This window comes from Oncorhynchus nerka, linkage group LG13 (genome assembly GCF_034236695.1).
Source record: "Oncorhynchus nerka isolate Pitt River linkage group LG13, Oner_Uvic_2.0, whole genome shotgun sequence".
Lineage (NCBI taxonomy): Eukaryota > Metazoa > Chordata > Actinopteri > Salmoniformes > Salmonidae > Oncorhynchus > Oncorhynchus nerka.
This window is the reverse complement of record NC_088408.1, coordinates 87,873,358-87,896,392: the sequence shown is the minus strand read 5'-3', so window position 1 is coordinate 87,896,392 and position 23,035 is coordinate 87,873,358.

Here is a 23,035-nt window from a genome sequence, read left to right as displayed (position 1 = left end):
GTAGTTTGCCCCCGGTGATGCGTTGTGCAGACCTCACTACCCTCTGGAGAGCCTTACGGTTGAGGGCGGAGCAGTTGCCGTACCAGGCGGTGATACAGCCCGCCAGGATGCTCTCGATTGTGCATCTGTAGAAGTTCGTGAGTGCTTTTGGTTACCAGACAGAGGGAGACAGGCCAGGGAGAGAGGGGTGAGTGTGGTGGGGGTACCAGTACCAGACAGAGGGAGACAGTCCAGGGAGAGAGGGGTGAGTGTGGTGGGGGTACCTGTACCAGACAGAGGGAGACAGGCCAGGGAGAGAGGGGTGAGTGTGGTGGGGGTACCAGTACCAGACAGAGGGAGACAGGCCAGGGAGAGAGGGGTGAGTGTGGTGGGGGTACCAGTACCAGACAGAGGGAGACACGCTAGGGCAGACAGTGAACAGATCACCAGGTGGAATCCAAGCAGCAGTGCAGCAGGCAACGGGAGTAGGTGTCACACACACTTGGTAGAAGCTTTTATTTCTGGAGTCAGATTTCTTGTATAAAATGCCAGTGAATGGTATTTGAACAGCAGGAGTGGGCTTCAGAGGACGCTTCAAATACTCTTGACACTTGTTGGTCCAAAAGCCCTTTTTTCTTCACACCTTAGTGCTAATTGTGTTAGCTGACTAGCTGTTGTTGTCTCACCTGTTGTTTTAGCAAGCTCTTCCAATCAAGACCTATGATTACATTATGCCTTGCTGTATGTCTCGCTCAAATATCAATATGCCTTGTATACTGTTGTTCAGGTTAGTTATCATTGTTTTAGTTTACAATGGAGCCCCTAGTTCAGTACACCTCTGATACCTCCTTTGTCCCACCTCCCACACATGCAGTGACCTCACCCATTATAACCAGCATGTCCAGAGATTCAACCTCTCTTATCATCACCCATTGCCTGGGCTTACCTCCGCTGCACCCGCACCCCACCATACCCCTGTCTGCACATTATGCCCTGAATATATTCTACCACGCCCATGAATCTGCTCCTTTTATTCCTTGTCCCCAACGCTCTAGGCGACCAGTTTTGATAGGCTTTAGCCACACCCTCATCCTACTCCTCCTCTGTTCCTCGGGTGATGTGGAGGTAAACCCAGCCCCTGCATGTCCCCAGGCACCCTCATTTGTTGACTTCTGTGATCGAAAAAGCCTTGGTTTCATGCATGTCAACATCAGAAGCCTCCTCCCTAAGTTTATTTTACTCACTGCTTTAGCACACTCTGCTAACCCTGATGTCCTTGCCGTGTCTGAATCCTGGCTTAGGAAGGCCACCAAAAATTCTGAGATTTCCATACCCAACTATAACACTTTCCGTCAAGATAGAACTGCCAAAGGGGGAGGAGTTGCAATCTACTGCAGAGATAGCCTGCAAAGTTCTGGCATACTCTCCAGGTCTATGCCCAAACAGTTCAAACTTCTAATTAATTATCCTGTCTTCAATCAGGATCTCAGCGATCACTGCCTCATTGCCTGTATCCGCTATGGGTCCGTGGTCAAACGACCACCCCTCATCACTGTCAAACGCTCCCTAAAACACTTCTGCGAGCAGGCCTTTCTAATCGACCTGATCCCTAAAGATAGCACAGTGTCCCACTCATCCTTAAAGCCAAAACCTAATTTGGCTTTCCTTCGAGTTCTCTGCTGCCTGCGACTGGAACGAATTGCAAAAATCTCTGAAGTTGGAGACTTTTATCTCCCTCACCAACTTTAAACATCTGCTATCTGAGCAGCTAACCGATCGCTGCAGCTGTACATAGTCCATCGGTATATAGCCCACCCAATTTACCTACCTCATCCCCATACTGTTTTTATATGATTTACTTTTCTGCTCTTTTGTACACCAGTATCTGTACCTGCACATGTTCATCTGATCATTTATCACTCCAGTGTTAATCTGCTAAATTGTAATTATTCACTCCTATGACCTATTTATTGCCTACCTCCTCATGCCTTTTGCACACAATGTATATAGATTATTTTTTTCCTACTATGTTATTGACTTGTTTATTGTTTACTCCATGTGTAACTCTGTGTTGTCGGTTCACACTGCTATGCTTTATCTTGGCCAGGTCGCAGTTGCAAATGAGAACTTGTTCTCAACTAGCCTACCTGGTTAAATAAAGGTGTTCTCAACTAGCCTACCTGGTTAAATAAAGGTGAAGAAAAAAATAAATATGTTTTCTATCTGGTCTGTTCCTTCAAGCATTGGGAGGTCAGTTCCAGGTTGGAATGGTGTCCTCAGGTCTGTTTGTTTGTTTGCTAGAGCACCATCTGTATAGCTTGAAAAAGAAAAGTAGTAAGTAGTAATCTCTCTGTTTAATTTGTCAAGATTAGGTTGTAGGTTTGGAGTTTTGATCCGGAGTGAAAGCCATGATGTGGAGAGTAGCATCCTGCATATGTACCTGCCGAAAAAAATCTAAGTTTATCTAACTTCAAATATATCCTTTTGTAAAAAAACATGTTGAAAGATGTGAGCTCACATTAAGCTATGTCTCTCTCTCTGAGGGGGGCATGAGAATCATACATTTCACAAAATAGTAACACACGTTCGACCATTTCCTCTACCATACATCCATTACACATTCCTGTGCCATTTTTCCCTATCAATGTAAAAGATGAATTGAATCCCGTATGCCCTAATCTCACCCAACACAACATAACCTCCTCTCTTCTGTTCCCATTATATGACTCTATCACACGTACGGATTTCCTTGTACTATAAAAATATCTGCCATTACAACTTTCATCCCATTGTCTGCCAGCAATCTAACCCATTTTTCCGAATCAATATTTGAATTTCCCCTCTACGCAACTGCACCAGTATATCCGCAATATTATTTTTCACTGCTCTTTTTGCTATTATATCTACTATATTATGTCAATGAACACCTGTATGAGCCAGAATCTAACAGCTCTGAAATTCTTTGCAACAAGAGCCTCGTTATTTCTACCCATAAATGGTCATGTTCTGACTTTCCAGATCTTAAACTACACAAAACTGATGCAGAGTTCCAACATATTACTACTCTTCTTGGTTGCACCTCCTCTATCCATTGCAATACAACAGTTATCACATTTCTGTTGAGTATACAGACAAATCATTATTAGTTAGTCTCTTGCATTGATTAACATCGAACTCAGGAATAAATACACCTGATCCTGTCTTCCGATTCATGGGCTCCTTTGAACCTTCTGTACACACTGCAAGACGAGAATAAAAGTGATTACTAATATATTGATCCAATATTGTTCCTACATTATCTTCTTCACCACACTGTTAAATGTCTTCCATCAGGCTCAGATCAACGTGGTTTTGTGTAAAACCACTTTGGCACATTTCCTATTGCCACAGATGGCCCTATAACAACATCTCTGAGTCCAAATACATCCATCTTTTATCCAATCTCTGGAAACCCTCTTTTGATATTGTTCATATTCCCAACAATACTGTCAGTGTAGGATGATATACTGCACTACCCTTCAGTCTTGCCCAGAATGCCAGGGCTACATTAGTGACATTTTCCCAGTATCTACTTGTAAAGCCTCAACCGGTGTCGTTTTAAATGCACCCTGGCACATCCTGAGTGCCCTCGATTGCATCCTATCAAGGCACAGCAGCGATGGAAAAGCCTCAGAACCATATACAAAGCACCCATAATCTATGGACAATCTCATCAAAGTACGATAAATATTCAGTAAAGGTTGCTTATCTGCCCTCCAATCATGACCGACTATTTTACTTATAGGATTGAATACTTTCTTACGTTTAGTTTTAATACATGTAATATGATGTCTTCATGTAAGCCTTCCATCAAACCATAGTGCCATTTACTTAAATTATTTTACCCTTTCCATTCGTTCTCCACAAAATTGAACACTGACTTCTTCCTTAATCTTTTTGTTAGCGAACAACATATGGCAAGATTTAGATAAAGATAACATGAAACCCCATGATAAGGACCATTCCTCTACTGCTACAACAGCACCTTGCATTTTCTCTATTTCATAAGGAATATTCCTCCCCCTTTTCCAAATGGCACCGTCATCAGCATTTAATGCCACCCCTATACCCTGTCAATCATCAACGTGAATAAGATAGGACTAATAGCACTACCCTATGGAGTTCCATTTTCCTCCTCATATTCTCTTGTTAACTCCAATCCCACACTTACCTGGTAGGTTTGTTAAACAAGAAATCCATCATCCAGTTATACATTCTCCCGCTAATGCCCATTCCATTCAATTTAATCAGTAGAACTTCATGCCACATTGCATCATATGCTTTTCAATATCAAAATACACTATTGACATCACTTCCTTCATTGTCAAAGCTTTGATCACCTCAGTATTAACTTTAACTAATGCATTAAGGGTAGTCCTTCCTTTTCTGAATCCACACTGGTATGGACTTAATACACCAATACACTATGTTCCAGATGATACATCAATCTTCCTATATTCAACTGTTCCATTAATTTACAGAGATCTCCACGCAATCTCCATTCCATACCATACAGCTGGCTGGATATACGCTGTACGAGCAGGATAGAACAGCGTCATCTGGTAAGACAAGGGACCGTGGACAATGTATTTTTGTAAATAACAGTTGGTGCACGATATCTAAGTAAGTCTCAAGTTATTGCTTGCCTGAGGTAGAGTATCTCATGATAAGCTGTAGACCACACTATCTACCTAGAGAGTTTTCATCTGTATTTTTCGTAGCTGTTTACATAACACCACAGTCAAAGGCTGGCACTACGACAGCATTGAATGAGTTGTATTCCACCATAAGCAAACAAGAAAATACTCACCCAGACGCAGCGGCGCTCCTGGTAGCCGGGGACATTAATGCAGGGAAACTTCAAATCTGTTTTACCAAATTTCTGTCAGCATGTTAAACATGCAACCAGAGGGAAAAAAACTCTGGACCACCTTTACTCCACACACAGAGGTGCATACAAAGTGCTCTCTCGCCCTCTATTTGGTAAATCTGACCATAATTCTATCCTCTTGATTCCTGCTTACAAGCAAAATTAAAGCAGGACACACCAGTGACTAGATCAATAAAAAAGTGGTCAGATCAACCAGATGCTAAGCTACAGAACTGTTTTGCTACAACAGACTGGAATATGTTCTGGGATTCCTCCGATGGCATTGAGGAGTACACGACATCAGTCATTGACTTCATCAATAAGTGCATCGATGACATCATCCCCATATTGACTGTACGTACATATCCCAACCAGAAGCCATGGATTACAGGCAACATCCGCACTGAATTAAAGGCTAGAGCTGCCGCTTTCAAGGAGCGTGGACAACAACCTCTCCCTCAATGTGATCAAGACAAAGGAGATGATTGTGGACTACAGGAAAAAGAGGACCGAGCACGCCCCCATTCTCATCGATGGGGCTGTAGTGGAGCAGGTTGAGAGCTTCAAGTTCCTTGGTGTCCACATCACCAACAAACTAACATGGTCCAAGCACAACAAGACAGTCGTGAAGAGGGCATGATGAAACTTAATCCCCCCCAGGAGACTGAAAATATTTGGCATGGGTCCTCAGATCCTCAAAAGGTTCTACAGCTGCACCATCAAGAGCCTGTCTGGTATGGCAACTGTTCAGCCTCCGACCGCAAGGCACTACAGATGGTAGTGCATACGGCCCAGTACATCACTGGGGCCAAGCTTCCTTCCATCCAGGACCTCTATACCAGGCGGAGTCAGAGGAACGCCCTAAAAATTGTCAAAGACTCCAGTCACCCTAGTCATAGACTGTTATTTCTGATACTGCACTGCAAGTGGTACCGGAGTGCCAAGTCTACGTCCAAGAGGCTTCTAAACAGCTTCTACCCCAAAGCCATAAGACTCCTGACCACCTAATCAAATGGCTACCCAGACATTTATCCTGTACCGGTATCCCCCGTATACAGTCTCGCTATTGTTATTTTACTGCTGCTCTTTAAATGTTACTTTTATTTCTTATTCTTATCCATATCTGTTTAAACTGCATTGCTGATTAGGGGCTCGTAAGTAAGCATTTCACTGTAATGTCTACACCTGTTGTATTCAGCGCATGTGACTAATACAATTTGATTTGGTATATCCTGTTCACCTTTACTGGATTCCGCAACTATGTTTAATTCAGATACAGGGATGGGTTTAAAAGGATTATAGTAATTAAACAATGTGGTATTAGGCCCTTCTCTATATATTTCCCCAGCCACACATTCATGTTCTTTGAAAACATGAATCTCTCTATGTCAAATCAAATCAAATGTTATTTGTCACATACACATGGTTAGCAGATGTTAATGCGAGTGTAGCGAAATGCTTGTGCTTCTAGTTCCGACAATGCAGTAATAACCAGCAAGTAATCTAACTAACAATTCCAAAACTACTGTCTTATACACACAAGTGTAGGGGGATAAAGAATATGTACATAAAGATATATGAATGAGTGATGGTACAGAGTGGCATAGGCAAGATACAGTAGATGGTATTGAGTGCAGTATATACATATGAGATGAGTATGTAAACAAAGTGGCATAGTTAAAGTGGCTAGTGATACATGTATTACATAAAGATGCAGTAGATGATATAGAGTACAGTATATACGTATACATATGAGATGAATAATGTAGGGTATGTAAACATTATATTAGGTAGCATTGTTTAAAGTGGCTAGTGATATATTTTACATCATTTCCCATCAATTTCCATTATTAAAGTGGCTGGAGTTGAGTCAGTGTGTTGGCAGCAGCCACTCAATGTTAGTGGTGGCTGTTTAACAGTCTGATGGCCTTGAGATAGAAGCTGTTTTTCAGTCTCTCGGTCCCAGCTTTGATGCACCTGTACTGACCTCGCCTTCTGGATGATAGCAGGGTGAACAGGCAGTGCCTTGGGTGGTTGTTGTCCTTGATGATCTTTATGGCCTTCCTGTAACATCGGGTGGTGTAGGTGTCCTGGAGGGCAGGTAGTTTGCCCCCGGTGATGCATTGTGCAGACCTCACTACCCCCTGGAGAGCCTTGCGGTTGTGGGCGGAGCAGTTGCCGTACCAGGCGGTGATACAGCCCGACAGGATGCTCTCGATTGTGCATCTGTAGAAGTTTGTGAGTGCTTTTGGTGACAAGCCGAATTTCTTCAGCCTCCTGAGGTTGAAGAGGCGCTGCTGCGCCTTCTTCACGATGCTGTCTGTGTGGGTGGACCAATTCAGTTTGTCTGTGATGTGTATGCCGAGGAACTTAAAACTTACTACCCTATCCACTACTGTTCCATCGATGTGGATAGGGGGGTGTTCCCTCTGCTGTTTCCTGAAGTCCACAATCATCTTCTTAGTTTTGTTGACGTTGAGTGTAAGGTTATTTTCCTGACACCACACTCCGAGGGCCCTCACCTCCTCCCTGTAGGCCGTCTCGTCGTTGTTGGTAATCAAGCCTACCACTGTTGTGTCGTCCGCAAACTTGATGATTGAGTTGGAGGCGTGCGTGGCCACGCAGTCGTGGGTGAACAGGGAGTACAGGAGAGGGCTCAGAACGCACCCTTGTGGGGCCCCAGTGTTGAGGATCAGCGGGGTGGAGATGTTGTTGCCTACCCTCACCACCTGGGGGCGGCCCGTCAGGAAGTCCAGTACCCAGTTGCACAGGGCGGGGTCGAGACCCAGGGTCTCGAGCTTGATGACGAGCTTGGAGGGTACTATGGTGTTAAATGCCGAGCTGTAGTCGATGAACAGCATTCTCACATAGCTATTCCTCTTGTCCAGATGGGTTAGGGCAGTGTGCAGTGTGGTTGAGATTGCATCGTCTGTGGACCTATTTGGGCGGTAAGCAAATTGGAGTGGGTCTAGGGTGTCAGGTAGGGTGGAGGTGATATGGTCCTTGACTAGTCTCTCAAAGCACTTCCTGATGACGGAAGTGAGTGCTACGGGGCGGTAGTCGTTTAGCACAGTTACCTTAGCTTTCTTGGGAACAGGAACAATGGTGGCCCTCTTGAAGCATGTGGGAACAGCAGACTTTGATAGGGATTGATTGAATATGTCCATAAACACACCAGCCAGCTGGTCTGCGCATGCTCTGAGGGCGCGGCTGGGGATGCCGTCTGGGCCTGCAGCCTTGCGAGGGTTAACACATTTAAATGTTTTACTCACCTCGGCTGCAGTGAACGAGAGGCCGCATGTTTTGTTTGCATTCCGTGTCAGTGGCACTGTATTTTCCTCAAAGCGGGCATAAAAGTTATTTAGTCTGCCTGGGAGCAAGACATCCTGGTCCGTGACGGGGCTGGTTTTCTTTTTGTAATCCGTGATTGACTACACCTTTGATAAATGTGCACACCCAACACCTACTGTAACTCTTATTCCATCACTTCTCACAGAGATAAAACCAGGTATAATATAATCCAATTGAGGTCCAAGCCGTATTTATTGTATACACAACACTCCCGGTAAAACATCTAAATCATGTATAAACTTCTTAAATTCTTGTCCATTGGATATCAAACTCCTAGTATTCCATTGAAAAACAAGGAACACCAATACTATTATTATTAATACTATTACTATTATACTATTAATACTATTAATACTATTACAATTATTATTAATACTATTCCTATTATTATTAATACTATTACTATTATACTATTAATACTATTACTAGTATTATTAATACTATTACTAGTATTATTAATACTATTACTATTATACTATTGTAACGGCTTTCTTCCGTCGAAATAGAGTCGGACCAAAATGCAGCGTGGTTATTTCGATACATCTTTAATAAATGAAAAAACACGAACAATACAAAAACAAGAAACGGAACGTGAAAACCTATACAGCCTGTCTGGTGAAATGCAAACACACTGAGACAGGAACAATCACCCACAAACACACAGTGAAACCCAGGCTACCTAAATATGGTTCCCAATCAGAGACAACGAGAATCACCTGACTCTGATTGAGAACCGCCTCAGGCAGCCAAGCCTATGCTAGACACCCCTACTCAGCCACAATCCCAATGCCTACTAAAACCCCAATACGACAACACAATAACCCCATGTCACACCCTGGCCTGACCAAATAACTAAAGAAAACACAAAATACTAAGACCAAGGCGTGACAGAACCCCCCCCCCCCTAAGGTGCGGACTCCCGGACGCACATCAAAACCATAGGGAGGGTCCGGGTGGGCGTTTGTCCATGGTGGCGGCTCCGGCTCGGGACATGGACCCCACTCCATTAATGTCTTAGTTCCTCCCCCTCGCGTCCTAGGATAGTCCACTCTCGCCGCCGACCATGACCTAGTAGTCCTCACCCAGAACCCCACTGGATTGAGGGGCATCTCGGGACTGAGGGGCAGCTCGGGACTGAGGGGCAGCTCGGGACCCGACCTAGGCCTAATAACCCTCACCAAGGACCCCACTGGACTGAGGGGCAGCTCGGGACTAAGGTAGAAGCTCGGGACTGAGGGGAAGTTCGGGACTGAGGGGAAGCTCGGGACTGAGAGGAAGCTCGGGACTGAGGGGAAGCTCAGCACTGAGGGGAAGCTCAACACTGAGGGGAAGCTCAACACTGAGGGGAAGCTCAACTCTAAGGGGAAGCCCAGCACTAAGGGGAAGCCCAGCACTGAGAGGAAGCTCAGCACTAAGAGGAAGCTCAGCACTGAGAGGAAGCTCAGGCAGGTAGATGGCTCCGGCAGATCCTGGCTGGCTGGCGGATCTGGAAGAGTCTGGTTGACTGGCAGATCTGGAAGAGTCTGGTTGACTGGCAGATCTGGAAGAGTCTGGTTGACTGGCAGATCTGGACGAGTCTGGTTGACTGGCAGATCTGGAAGAGTCTGGTTGACTGGCAGATCTATGCAGACTGGCAGCTCTGGCTGCTCCATGCAACCTGGCAGCTCTGGCTGCTCCATGCAGGCTGACAGCTCTGGCTGCTCCATGCAGGCTGACAGCTCTGGCTGCTCCATGCAGGCTGACAGCTCTGGCTGCTCCATGCAGACTGACAGCTGTGCTGAACAGGCAGGAGACTCCAGCAGCGCTGTAGAGGAGGAAGGCTCTGGCTGCGCTGAACAGGCGGGAGGCTCCGGCAGCGCAGGAGAGGAGAAAGGCTCTGGCTGCGCTGAACAGGCGGGAGGCTCCGGCAGCGCTGTAGAGGAGGAAGGCTCTGGCAGCGCTGAACAGGCGGGAGACTCCAGCAGCGCTGTAGAGGAGGAAGGCTCTGGCTGCGCTGAACAGACGAGGCGCACTGAAGGCCTGGTGCGTGGTGCTGGAACTGGTGGTACTGGACCGAGGACACGCACAGGAAGCCTGGTGCGGGGAGCTGCTACCGGAGGACTGGTGTGTGGAGGTGGCACTGGATAGACCGGACCGTGCAGGCGCACTGGAGCTCTTGAGCACCGAGCCTGCCAAACCTTACCTGGCTCGATGCCCACTCTAGCCCGGCTAATACGAAGAGCTGGTATGTACCGCACCGGGCTATGCACCCGCACTGGAGACACCGTGCGCTCACTAGCATAACACGGTGCCTGCCCGGTCTCTTTAGCCCCCCGGTAAGCACAGGAAGTTAGCGCAGGTCTCCTACCTGGCGTAGCCATACTCCCTGTGAGCCCCCTCCAATACATTTTTGGGGCTGACTCTTGGGCTTCCATCCGCGTCGCCGTGCTGCCTCTTCATACCAGCGCCTCTCCGCTTTCGCCGCCTCCAGTTCTTCTTTGGGGCGTCGATATTCACCAGGCTGTGCCCAGGGTCCTTTTCCGTCCAATATCTCCTCCCAAGTCCAGAAGTCCTGTGATCGCTGCTCCTCACAATAAACAGGGGGAGTTGGCTCGGGTCTGACTCCTGACTCTGCCACTCTCTCCCTGAGTCCCCCCCCAATACATTTTTGGGGCTGCTTTTCGGGCTTCCTTGACAACCGTGTTCCCTCGTATCGTTGGCTCCTCTCTCCGGCTGCCTCTGCTCTCCTAAGTGCCTCCACCTGTTCCCATGGGAGGCGATCTCTTCCAGCCAGGATCTCCTCCCAAGTGTAACAACCTTTGCCATCCAAAACGTCTTCCCATGTCTATTAATACTATGAATACTATTAATACTATTAATACTATTATTACTGCTATTACTATTATTATTAATACCATTCCTACTATTACTAATACTATTACTATTATTATTACTACTATTACTATTATTATTAATACTATTCCTGGCATTACTAATACTATTAATGCTATTACTATTATACCATTAATACTATTAATAATACTATTAATAATATTACCATTATTACCACTATTACTATTATTGTTAATACTATTACTATTAATACTAATCCTATTATAATATTATTAATAATATTACTATTATTATTAATACAATTACTATTATACTATTAATAGTATTACTATTATTATTAATACTATTACTATTATCATTAATACTATGTATATTATTATTGTTATTATTAATACAATTACTATTATAATATGAATACTATTACTATTATTATTAATACTATTCCTAGTATGGTTAATACTATTAATACTAGTACACAGTTAATACTATTAATATTATTACTATTATTATTAATACTATTCATATTATTAATAATATTACTATTATTAGTATTATTATTAATATTCCTATTATTGTTATTATTAATACTATTACTATCATTATTAACACCATTACTATTATACTATTAATACTGTTACTATTATTATTAATAATATTACTATTATTATTAATACCGGTACTATTATTATTAATACTATTACTGTTATACTAGTCATACTATTAATACTATTACTATTACCATAATCACAATACTATTACTATTATTACTATTATTATGCTAATCATCATTCAAATTTTGGTTGAGCATCCGATGTATCAGTTCTACTGTAACTTCAGAAATCCCCAGAATGTCTTTGGCTGCCTTCACAACTTATTTTATTTGTGCAGTTCTGCTCTTAAGTGTAGCGGTCATATTGATTGCCCTGCACATGAAGGCCAAGTAGTCTACACGATCTACTACCATGTTTTTCACTGTAATTTTGCGTTTATGCTCACATATCACATTAACAATCAGCTGAGGTTCCACTGGCCTCCTTGGAGCTGCCACTATCTACCAATATGTTGTGTCTGGAGTATTCTGAACACTAGGTTTGTTATTCACTTTCCGAACAGCCTCAGCATAGGATATGTTGATTGTAATTTTCCACCTCTGCGCTTTCATAGCTGTCTCCATATGCTGCACTATGTTCTCCATCACAGTTACAACATTTAACTTTAACTTCAGACACACATTTCCCATCTTTAATGGGGCGGCAGGATAGCCTAGTGGTTAGAGCGTTGGACTAGTAACTGGAAGGTTGCGAGTTCAAACCCCCAAGCTGACAAGGTACAAATCTGTCGTTCTGCCCCTGAACAGGCAGTTAACCCACTGTTCCCAGGCCGTCATTGAAAATAAGAATGTGTTCTTAACTGACTTGCCTGGTTAAATAAAGGTAAAATAAAAAATTTAATTAAAATACACCTGATGCTCCATCCGTTGGCACTAAAAGGCCGTAGTGGAGGCGGCACATACTGTCTACCGGATAACTGAGTGATCCTAGCTGCACCCTATTCTGCAGGTTCCCCTCAAAGTGTAACAGTGTCCACTGTAGTTGTAGTGTCCACTGGAAAGCCTACCTTTCGGCATCAATAACTTCTCCTCCTTTCAAGCCTTAACTTCTTACATGGTAATTTCCATTGCCATCCCAGCAATTACTCCCATCAGTTTAGACCTAGCACCGGTAATGTCACATTTCAACCGACCCCCATTTAGTGAGTTCAATTTCAAAGCTTCCTCCTGCTGAATTTTACTACTTGTAATAATCAGAACCTTCCCATAACCCATCGGTTTGTCTTCCTTAATAACCCCAATCTCTTCCCTGATTGTTTTTGTCAAATGCAAAGAATGGAAGTACTTACTTGCTGGTTCTGTGAACACTACCATAACTTTATAACTTTCTACTCCAACCTCTTTGTCTAGTGGTCATGCACTTCACAGGTCTTCTCTTAACACTACTCATTGTTTCTCCAGCAGTATTCATCCCTCCATCTCAATCATTGTGATTTATCTTACTCCTGTTGCTCAGAGTTACAACATGTAAATAGCTCGTTATCACTTTTTTTAATCATCATTATCATTATCAATGTCAATTGCCCTAATGCTACCATCTGAACTATCCCCCATGCCGACCCCAGTCACAGTACAGTTGTGCCAAATCAGCCAAAAGACAAACAAAGATACAGACAAACAAAGATACACTTTCCGACCAGCACCACCAACTACTACTGGGTGTTGTCTGTCAAAGGGTTCTTCTTTTGGGTGGCACAGAGGTCTAAGACACTGCATCTCAGTGCTAGAGGTGTCACTACAGTCCCTGATTCGATTCCAGACTGTATCACAACCAGCCGTGATTGGGAGTCCCTAAGGGCGGCGCACAAATGGCCCAGCGTCGTCCGGGTTAGGGTTTGGCCGGGTTAGGCCGACATTGTAAATAGAATTGGTTCTTAACTGACTTGCCTAGTTAAAAAAAGGTTAAATTAAAACTATATTATTGTCTTATTTTTCTTCTATAATATTATGGCAGTCCGTAAAGCACATATTAGAAGTGCATGCTGCCACCTACTGTAAGGCTCATCAGGATAACTGTATGAACTGACTTAACCGTCTCCACTGGACTCTCGCTTCCCGACGCCCATCGTCAAATTGGTCACTAAGCATGTCTGTGTAGCAGGTCTTGCTCCGGAGGTTGGAATACTGGAGTGATGTCAGCATAAATGTGTCAACATGTTTGAGATGTTGGCAGCTGAATAGGTTATTCTTGTTTAGCCGTGGCGACATACTCTTTGTCCATCGCCATTGTAATCTACTGGGATGCCTAAATGTTCCCAAATTGGAGATTTAAACGATGATGGAGAATCCTCCTTGTTTATCAATCCCACCGTTCGCCATCGTACAGAACTAGTTCCCGGCTACGCCTCACAAAATGCCTCACAAAAGGACAGTTTGAAATGTGACTAACTAAGAAAATAATTTGTACTACAAAATAGGCTCTAGTTGTTTTAACGGAAGAGCCTGAAAAGTAGTTTTTTTTTAGCTCAGATTTACTCAAGAGGCATAAAACGCAGTATAGGCATAACCTACAGACTTAGTGTTTCAATTTGTTATGGGCTATATTTGTTTTATTTGGCCCTCCTCGACCTCCTTTCGGCAAATCTGACCACGACTCCATTTTGTTGCTCCAATGCTGGTCCAACCAATGTGATTCCACACTTCAAGATTGCTTCGATCATGTGGACTGGGATATGTTCCGGTCAGTGTCGAACAACAACATTGATGTATACGCTGATTCGGCGAGCGAGTTTATTAGCAACTGCATCAGTGATGTTGTACCCACGGTGACAATTAAAACCTTCCCCAACCGTGGATTGATGGCAGCATTTGCGCAAAACTGAAAGCGTGAACCACTGCTTTTAATCAGGGCAAGGTGTCATGTTCGTTGAAAGGAGTAGACCAAGGCGCAGCGTGAGTAGAGTTCCACATATTTTAATAAACTGAAACTCACCAAAAACAAAACAATAAAGCACAAACGACACGTGAAGCTACTGGTGTGCACTCAGGCAACTAAATGTAGACAAGATCCCACAAACATAAATGAGGAAATGGCTACCTAAATATGATCCCCAATCAGAGACAACGATAAACAGCTTCCTCTGATTGGGAACCATACTAGGCCAACATAGAAATATAATTCCCCTAGATAACTCACCCTAAATCACACCCGGACCCAACCAACGTAGAAAATAAACAGCTCTTCTATGGTCAGGGCGTGACACAAGGCAACCGGAAACATGACTGAATACAAACAGTGTAGCTATTCCCTCCGCAAGGCAATCAAACAAGCTAAGCGTCAGTATAGAGACAAAGTAGAGTCGCAATTCAACGGCTCAGACGCGAGAAGTATGTGGCAGGGCCTACAGTCAATCACGGACTACAAAAAGAAAACCAGCTCCGTCGCGGACCCCGATGTCTTGCTCCCAGATAAACTAAACAACTTCTTTGCTCGCTTTGAGGACAATAAAGTGCCACCGACACGGCCCCTTCCAAAAACCTGCGGCCTCTCCTTCACCGCAGCCAACGTGTTAACCCTCGCAAGGCTGCCGGCTCAAATGGCATCTCTAGCTGCGTCCTCAGAGCATGCGCGGACCAGCAGGCTGGTGTGTTTACGGACATATTCAATCGATCCCTATCCCAGTCTGCTGTTCCCACATGCTTCAAGAGGGCCACCATTGTTCTTGTTCCCAAGAAAGCTAAGGTAACTGAGCGAAACGACTATCGCCCCGTAGCACTCACTTCCGTCATCATTAAGAGACTAGTCAAAAATCATATCACCTCCACCATAGCTGATACCCTAGACCCACTCCAATTTGCTTACCACCCCAATAGGTCCACAGACGACGCAATCGCAATCACACTGCACACTGCCCTAACCCATCTGGACTAGAGGAATACCTATGTAAGAAGGCTGTTCATCGACTACAGCTCAGCATTTAACACCATAGTACCCTCCAAACTCGTCCCTGGGTCTCGACCCTGCCCTGTGACACTGGGTCCTGGACTTTCTGACAGGACGTCCCCAGGTGGTGAGGGTAGGAAACAAAATCTCCACCCCGCTGATCCTCAACACTGGGGCCCCACAAGGGTGCATTCTCAGCCCTCTCCTGTACTCCCTGTTCACCCATGACTGCGTGGCCATGCATGCCTCCAACTCAATCATCAAGTTTGCAGACAACACTACAGTGGTAGGCTTGATTACCAACAATGACAAGACAGCCTACAGGGAGGAGGTGAGGGCCCCCGGAGTGTTCGTGTCAGGAAAATAACCTCATACTCAACGTCAACAAAACAAAGGAGATGACCGTGTTCAGGAAACAGCAGAGGGAGCACCGCGCTATCCACATCGACAGAACAGTAGTGGAGAAGGTGGAACGTTTTAAGTTCCTCGAAGGCCGTGAGGCCGATACGTAAGCTTATTAAAGCTCAGTGATACTACCAAGAGCAGTGTGCGGTTTCCTTTTTCCTTCATCAAGTTCCTTGGCTTACACAACATGGACAAACTGAAATGGTCCACCCACACAGACAGCATGGTGAAGAAGGCACAACAGCGCCTCTTCAACCTCAGGAGGCTGAAGAAATTTGGCTTGTCAGCAAAACATTCATTCCTTTATACTTGTGTGTCTAATGTAGTTGTTGTGAAATTGTTAGATTACTTGTTAGATTTTACTGCATGGTCGGAACTAGAAGCACAAGCATTTCGCTATACTCACATTCAAATCTGCTAACCATGTGTATGTGATCAATAACATTTGATTTGATTTGATGCTGTGGGGTTGCTTTGCTGACTCCGGTACTGGGAGCCTTGAATGTGAAATCGTGATATCGGCAGACATCGTGAAATCAGCAGATTATCAGTGTTTGGAGTGCAATGTTCAACCCAGTGTCCAAAACTGTGTCTCCGTTGAAAGTTGGGAGTCTCCTAGAAGGTCAACAACCCCAAACACATATAAAAAGCAACCTGGAATAATACAGAAAGAAACGCTGGCGTGTTCTGGAGTGGCCAGTGAAGAGTCCAGATCTGATCTGGATCTAATCCATAACATATGACGAGAGCTGAATAGCAGTTGGTGGAGGGCACCCCTCAAACACTCAAGAATAAGAGCAGTTTGCCATTAAGTGCTTTGAAAGGCTGGTCATGTCTCACATCAACGACATTGTCCCAGATACCCTAGACCGATTCCAATTTGCATACCGCCCCAACAGATCCACAGATGATGCAATCTCTATTGCACTCCATACCATCTTTCCCATCTGGACAAAAGGAACACCTATGTGAGAATGCTATTCATTGACTACAGCTCAGCGTTCAACACCATATTACTCTCAAAGCTCATCAGTAAGCTAAGGACCCTGGGACTAAACACCTCCCTCTGCAACTGGATCCTGGACTTCCTGACGGGCTGCCCCCAGTTGGTGAGGGTAGGTAACAACTGATACTCAACACAGGGGCCCCTCAGAGGTGCGTGCTCCGTCCTCTCCTGTACTCCCTGTTCACTCATGACTGCATGGCCAGGCACGACTCCAACACGATCATTAAGTTTGCTGATGACACAACAGCCTGATCACAGACAATGACGAGACAGCCTATAGGGAGGAGGTCAGAGACCTCGCTGTGTGGTGCCAGGACAACAGCCTATCCCTCAATGTGATCAAGACAAAGGAGATAATTGTGGACTACAGGAAAAAGAGGACCGATCATGCCCCCATAGCTATTTTTACACCCCGTCAAAGTGGATTGGTTGTGCTCTGCCCTCTGTTTCCTGTAGTCCACGATCAGCTCCTTTGTCTTGCTGAAGTTTAGGGAGAGTTGTTGTCCTGGCAACACACTCCCTATAGGCTGCCCAGCATTTTTATACATTTCCTGAACTAATTTGTCATCATTAACTCACTGTGTCACATTTATTTTGTCTTAGTACGCCTCTATTTTGTAAAACATAACTTTTCCTTTATCAAAATAATGATTATCCTCTTTGACTGCATTTTGAAATTCGAATGCAGTTCTTGCTTTCGACAGCTTGTGCTCCCGAAGTTGTTGACTTGTTGTGCTAGCAAGTTAGCTAGCAGTTGCCGAGCTATTTGCAGTCTCTTACTGGCTATAAACATTTATGATTTAACAATTTTTTTGAGTCATTACTCAGTTATTACATTTAACAAATCAAACATTACTGATACATAAGGAAAGTAAAAATCCACACCGGTGCGTTGAATGTAGAGGAAACTGATGTTCCTTGGAGGGAGGGCTCTGTTAGGATATCCACATCTAATGGAATTCTAGAAGCTGGGTTCAAAACACCACCGAATGAAGCGAAATACAGTGGCATCCAATGCTTTTCCTTCCTCAGGGGACAGCCCTTGCTGTTAAGAACAACCTTCATGTATCCAATGTGCCACATTCTCATCCTGCTCTGCCTCAGGCTAGAGGACAAAAAGCAACTGTCTAAGAGGAGAAGAAACCAGTCACTTATAGAGAATCACATTTAACTGCAGGGTTCTGACTTCCATTAATGATGAGTGTTGGTCAATCGTCACAAGTCCTAAAGCGAACTCGTAGTTAAATTGAGCAAACGTCATTTTTATTTGTTTTTCTTCTGTACGTTTACCACTTTTAGAATAGTGTTATGATCTGTCATGTACAATCCAATTGTTTTTCTAAATCTACTCAGTGTTGATGTCAAGCTTTGATGACCAAAGGTCAGCTGTTTTTATCTCGATATTAAATCATTTCTTGGTAACAATTAAGTAACTTATTGTGATTGTTTTCAGTTAAAATGGTTAAAAATAAACAAAAATAGCTTCTTAGCAATAACTATTTCTTAAGTAAGAATTTTGATAGGATTGTCTAGCAGTGGTCTGAGTGGAAGGGAAAACCTGAAAACCAGCTGTTATGGGCAGAGAGGTTTGGAACTCTCTTTCTTATTGGTCTATTAACTCATTTACCGACTGGTGATATCACCAGGCTGGCCAAAAATCCATCTCACAAGAACAGGCAGCCATTTCAATCAATCTTTTCAAACATCTCTTCGACTTAAAGGGCATTATATTCATTTTCACAATTTCACATTATTCCATCCACAGAGTGTGGAAATTTACACTCAGTAGCCAGTTTATTAGGTACACAACTGAGTTCACGAAAATGGTTTGGACCTACAGACAGTGACTCACGTGGTCGTAGCTTGCTATATAAAGCAGACCGACAGTTACTGTTCGAATGAAAGTTAGCATGTTATGCTTGTCGGTGCCAGGCAGGCCGGTTCCGGTTCCAGTATCCCAGAAACGTCCGGCCTCCTGACATTGTCCCGCACAAGAATGCTGCTAGAATGACGCGACAAACAAAAAAACATCCAGTCAGTGGCAGTCCTCTGGGTGAAAACAGCTTGCTGATGAGAGGTCGAAGGAGAATAGTAAGAATCTGCAAGCTAACAGGCGGGCCACAAACAGGTAAATAAAGGTGAAGTACAACAGTGGTGTGCAGAACGGCATCTCGGAATGCACGGCTTGTTCCTTGTTACAGATGGGCTATTGCAGCAGACGACCACTCCGGGTTTCACTCCTATCAGCTAAATACAAGAAGCAGCGGCTCTATTGGGCACGCGATCGCCAAACACTGGAGAATTAAGGAGTTGATAAACATTGCCTGGTCCGACGAATCCCTGTTCCTGTTGCGTCATGTTGATGGTAGAGTCAGGGTTTGGCGTAAGCAGCATGGCCCCATCCTGCCTGGTGTCCACAATAGAAGCTGGTGGTGTAATGGTGTGGGGAATGTTTTCGTGGCAGGTTAGGTCCATTGAAACCAATTGAGCAATGTTTCCATGCCCTGAAGAATTTAGGCTGTTCTGGAGGCAAAGGGGGGTCTGACCCGGCATTAGATGTCCACTGAGTTTAAATCAAACACAGGAAATCGCATTTTTGACTGCTCTGGACCTTGACCTCTTTCTTATTTCAGTTGGGTACCCTTCTTCTCCTCAACTCTGTCTTGACTTAACTCCCTCATAAATTGCTTCCACTCCAGTCAACTGTCAGGCTACTTAAATTGTTTATTGGAAGTGGGCCTGTCTTAAAGGGATAGTTCACCAAAATTACACAATCTACTGCAAACCATTCATTGGTTTTATTTTCCTCAGTGGTGGAAAAAGTACCCAATTGTCATACTTGAGTGAAAATATAGATACATTAATAGAAAGTTACTCAAGTAAAAGTGAAAGTCAGCCAGTAAAATACTACTTGAGTAAAAGTCTAAAGTATTTGGTTTTAATTATACTGAAGTATCAAATGTAAATATATTTGCTAAAATATACTTAGTATCAAAAGTAAAATTATAAATAATTTAAAAATCCTTATATGAAGCAAACATCACTATTTTCTTGTTTTTATAGTTAATGGATAGGCATGGGCACACTCCAACACTCAGACATTATTTACAAAAGATGCATTTGTGTTTAGTGAGTCTGCCAGACCAGAGGCAGTAGGGATGATCACGTGTTCACTTGCTAAGTTTGTGAATTTGACCATTTTCCAGTCCTGCTAAGCATTCAAAATGTAACTAGTACTTTTGGTTGTCAGGGAAAATGTATTGAGTAAAAAGTACAATATTTTATTCAGGAATGTAGTAAAAGTAAAAGTTGTCCAAAAATATAATTAGCAAAGTAAAGTACAGATACCCCCCCCAAAAACTACTTGGGTAGTAATTTAAAGTATTTTTACTTAAGTCCTTTACACCACTGAATTTCCTGGCACTGTTCTCAAATGCTAATGTTTCAGCATTTGTTGCACAAATCCTATCTACAGTAAGTCCTTGTACCAATATTAGCATTTCATCCGAAAGTCATCCGAAAGTATCTAAAATGTATTTTGAAGCTCAGCAAAGTCACTTACAGATGAGTGAGAGCCTGTGACAGCCCAGTCCCATGAATATTATATCACTCCTCACAGGAAATTCTTAAAGCCATAAAAGAAAGAAATGATGGGGAGAAAAAGGCATAATTAGGCCATGGCTAGGAGAGAGGAATATTAGATATGTGATTTTTTTCTCTCTCTTTTGTATTCACAAATGTCCGTTTAGAATGGCTTTGTTCATTCTCATCTTCTTTAAAGAGGTTCTGAAGTGGACGCTTGTTTTCTTCCAGCGCTGAATTTGAAAGCTGCCAATGAGTCTTTTGGGGATTCTCTTTTCCCTCTACTCCTTAAAAAATGTGTAACGGTGCAAAAAATATTAATGAGGCACTCTCAGAAAGAATGAGAGAGGGAGGGAGAGAGGTAGGGATAAGCTAGAGGGGTGAGAAGTCAGAGAGGGGAGAGCGATAGGAAGAGTAGAGCAGCAAGTGGAGAAAGAAAGAGACAGAGACTCGGAGTGGATGAAAATAGGTTAAGAAAGTCCACAATTCAATTAGATTTTCAAGTGCCCAAGGAGTCGTAGTTTTGGCCCTTTGCTGGTACTGTAGGTTTAAATCAGAGGCACCCATGTGCCATCAACTTTCTCCATTTCACAGAGGAAAGAGAGCGACTTGCTCGGGTGAGGGCTCAATTTTGGCTCTGGCACCATGCCTCTGACTCTATCTAAGAAAGGTAGAATTATAAATGCCTCCTTTAGCAGCTTTTCCGTAGAGAAAGAGAGGGAAAGGGGGAGAGGGGGAAAGAGGGAAACAGAGAGCGGGAGAAATTGTGTGCGAGCGGTAAACTCACTTTGAGCTCTATAGTCTGAGAGTGTGTGTAGGGAATAGGTGTTAATTTGATATTTACTCATTTTGCTCTTATCGCCGAACAGTAAATGAACACATTTCAGGGAACATTAGCAGCTAGTGAAAAGAGTTTGTCTGTTTGTGTTGTGTCGTGTCGTGTACTATGAATTAATATGTTGGCCATGGCTGCCTAGGAGAGAGCATGCACAGAGACTACATATGGCAGGCCTGGGCAATTATTTTCCATGGAGGACCACATAAGAATATATTTTTGCCATCGCGGGCCAAAATGTAGATATGCTACTTATTTTACTTTTTTTAAATGCACAGAAATAAACCACATCCATGTTCTCCTTTTGGTAGGTATTTTCATTATGAAACATGCAATGAACTAAATGGAGGGAAATGTACACTACATTCAGTACCACGGACAGAACTCTTGTTAATGGGGATGCACAAAAACACAAGAAAGAGAGCACAACATTACATTTAAACTACTCAATCAGTGTGAGGAGTGAAGTCTCTGATGGGCATTGACTGAGACACCTGCAGTGGAAGGATAAAGTAATCCTTCTCCCCCCTCCCTCCCCCCTTAAAAGACCTAGATGCACTAGTTTCCACTGGATGTCATAAGGTGAAAGCACCAATTTGTAAGTGCTCTGGATAAGAGCGTCTGCTAAATGACTTAAATGTAATGTATTGCTGAGTGAGTCAGGTGTTTCTGAGCTAGTTGCTGAGTGAGAGAGTAAGATCTTTGCCTTGACTTGTTATATTTCATCATTGAAATATACATAGGTTGACCCAAACAGTACAGACAACCTCGTCAGTGACAATGTTTTGAATAGTTCTCCAATTACTGCATCAGACTGAAGATCGATAAGCTCAAGTTGCAGGTCAGTGGGAGCGTTATCCACATTGAAGGTGAAAGCAGAGGAAACCAACAGCATGTCATTTTCCAACACTTTGCAGTGAGGACCAAATCAGCCAACCATTATTTATCTTTAATTTGAGGGAAATCCACATGTTTTCTTTTCATTTGCAAAAACTCATAAATCTCCTACTTCTGGTCCCACACCCTTTAAAGCACCTTCCGCAAACCCAGCCATCTCACTTTTGCGTGGTGGGGGAGATCTGCATGACCCAACTCTGTCTCGTCCAACAGTGAGACCAACTGCCTGTGGTTTAACGATTTTGCTCTTATGAAGTTTACCACTTTAGTGACTGTATCCACAACATGTCTCATTTTCAGAACACATTTACAGAGTACCTCCTGATCAATAATGCAATGCAGGAAAATAATTTTCTGATCTGGGTTCAGCTCAGCTACTTGATCTTGTATCCTCTTCAAAAGGCAAATGTTTTTTTCCTGTCAAGTTTAGTCACCCATCAGTGGTCAGTGAGTGTAATAGCAATACCTACAAAATCAATTCATATCTATAGGCTACATTGCACTACTTTCCGGTATTTCACAGAGCAAAGCGAATGACTGGCTCCATTCAGGGCTCCATTGGGGCTCTGTAGCAATGCCTCAGACTCCATCTAATAAAGATGTAATTATAAAGGACTCCTTTAGAAGCTTTTCCATAGAAAATGAGAGGGAAAGGGGAAAAGAGGGGAATGGAGTGGGGGAGAAAGTGTGTGTGTGTATTGGTTGATTAACTTCCAGCTCTACAGTATGAGTGTGTGCTTATAGGG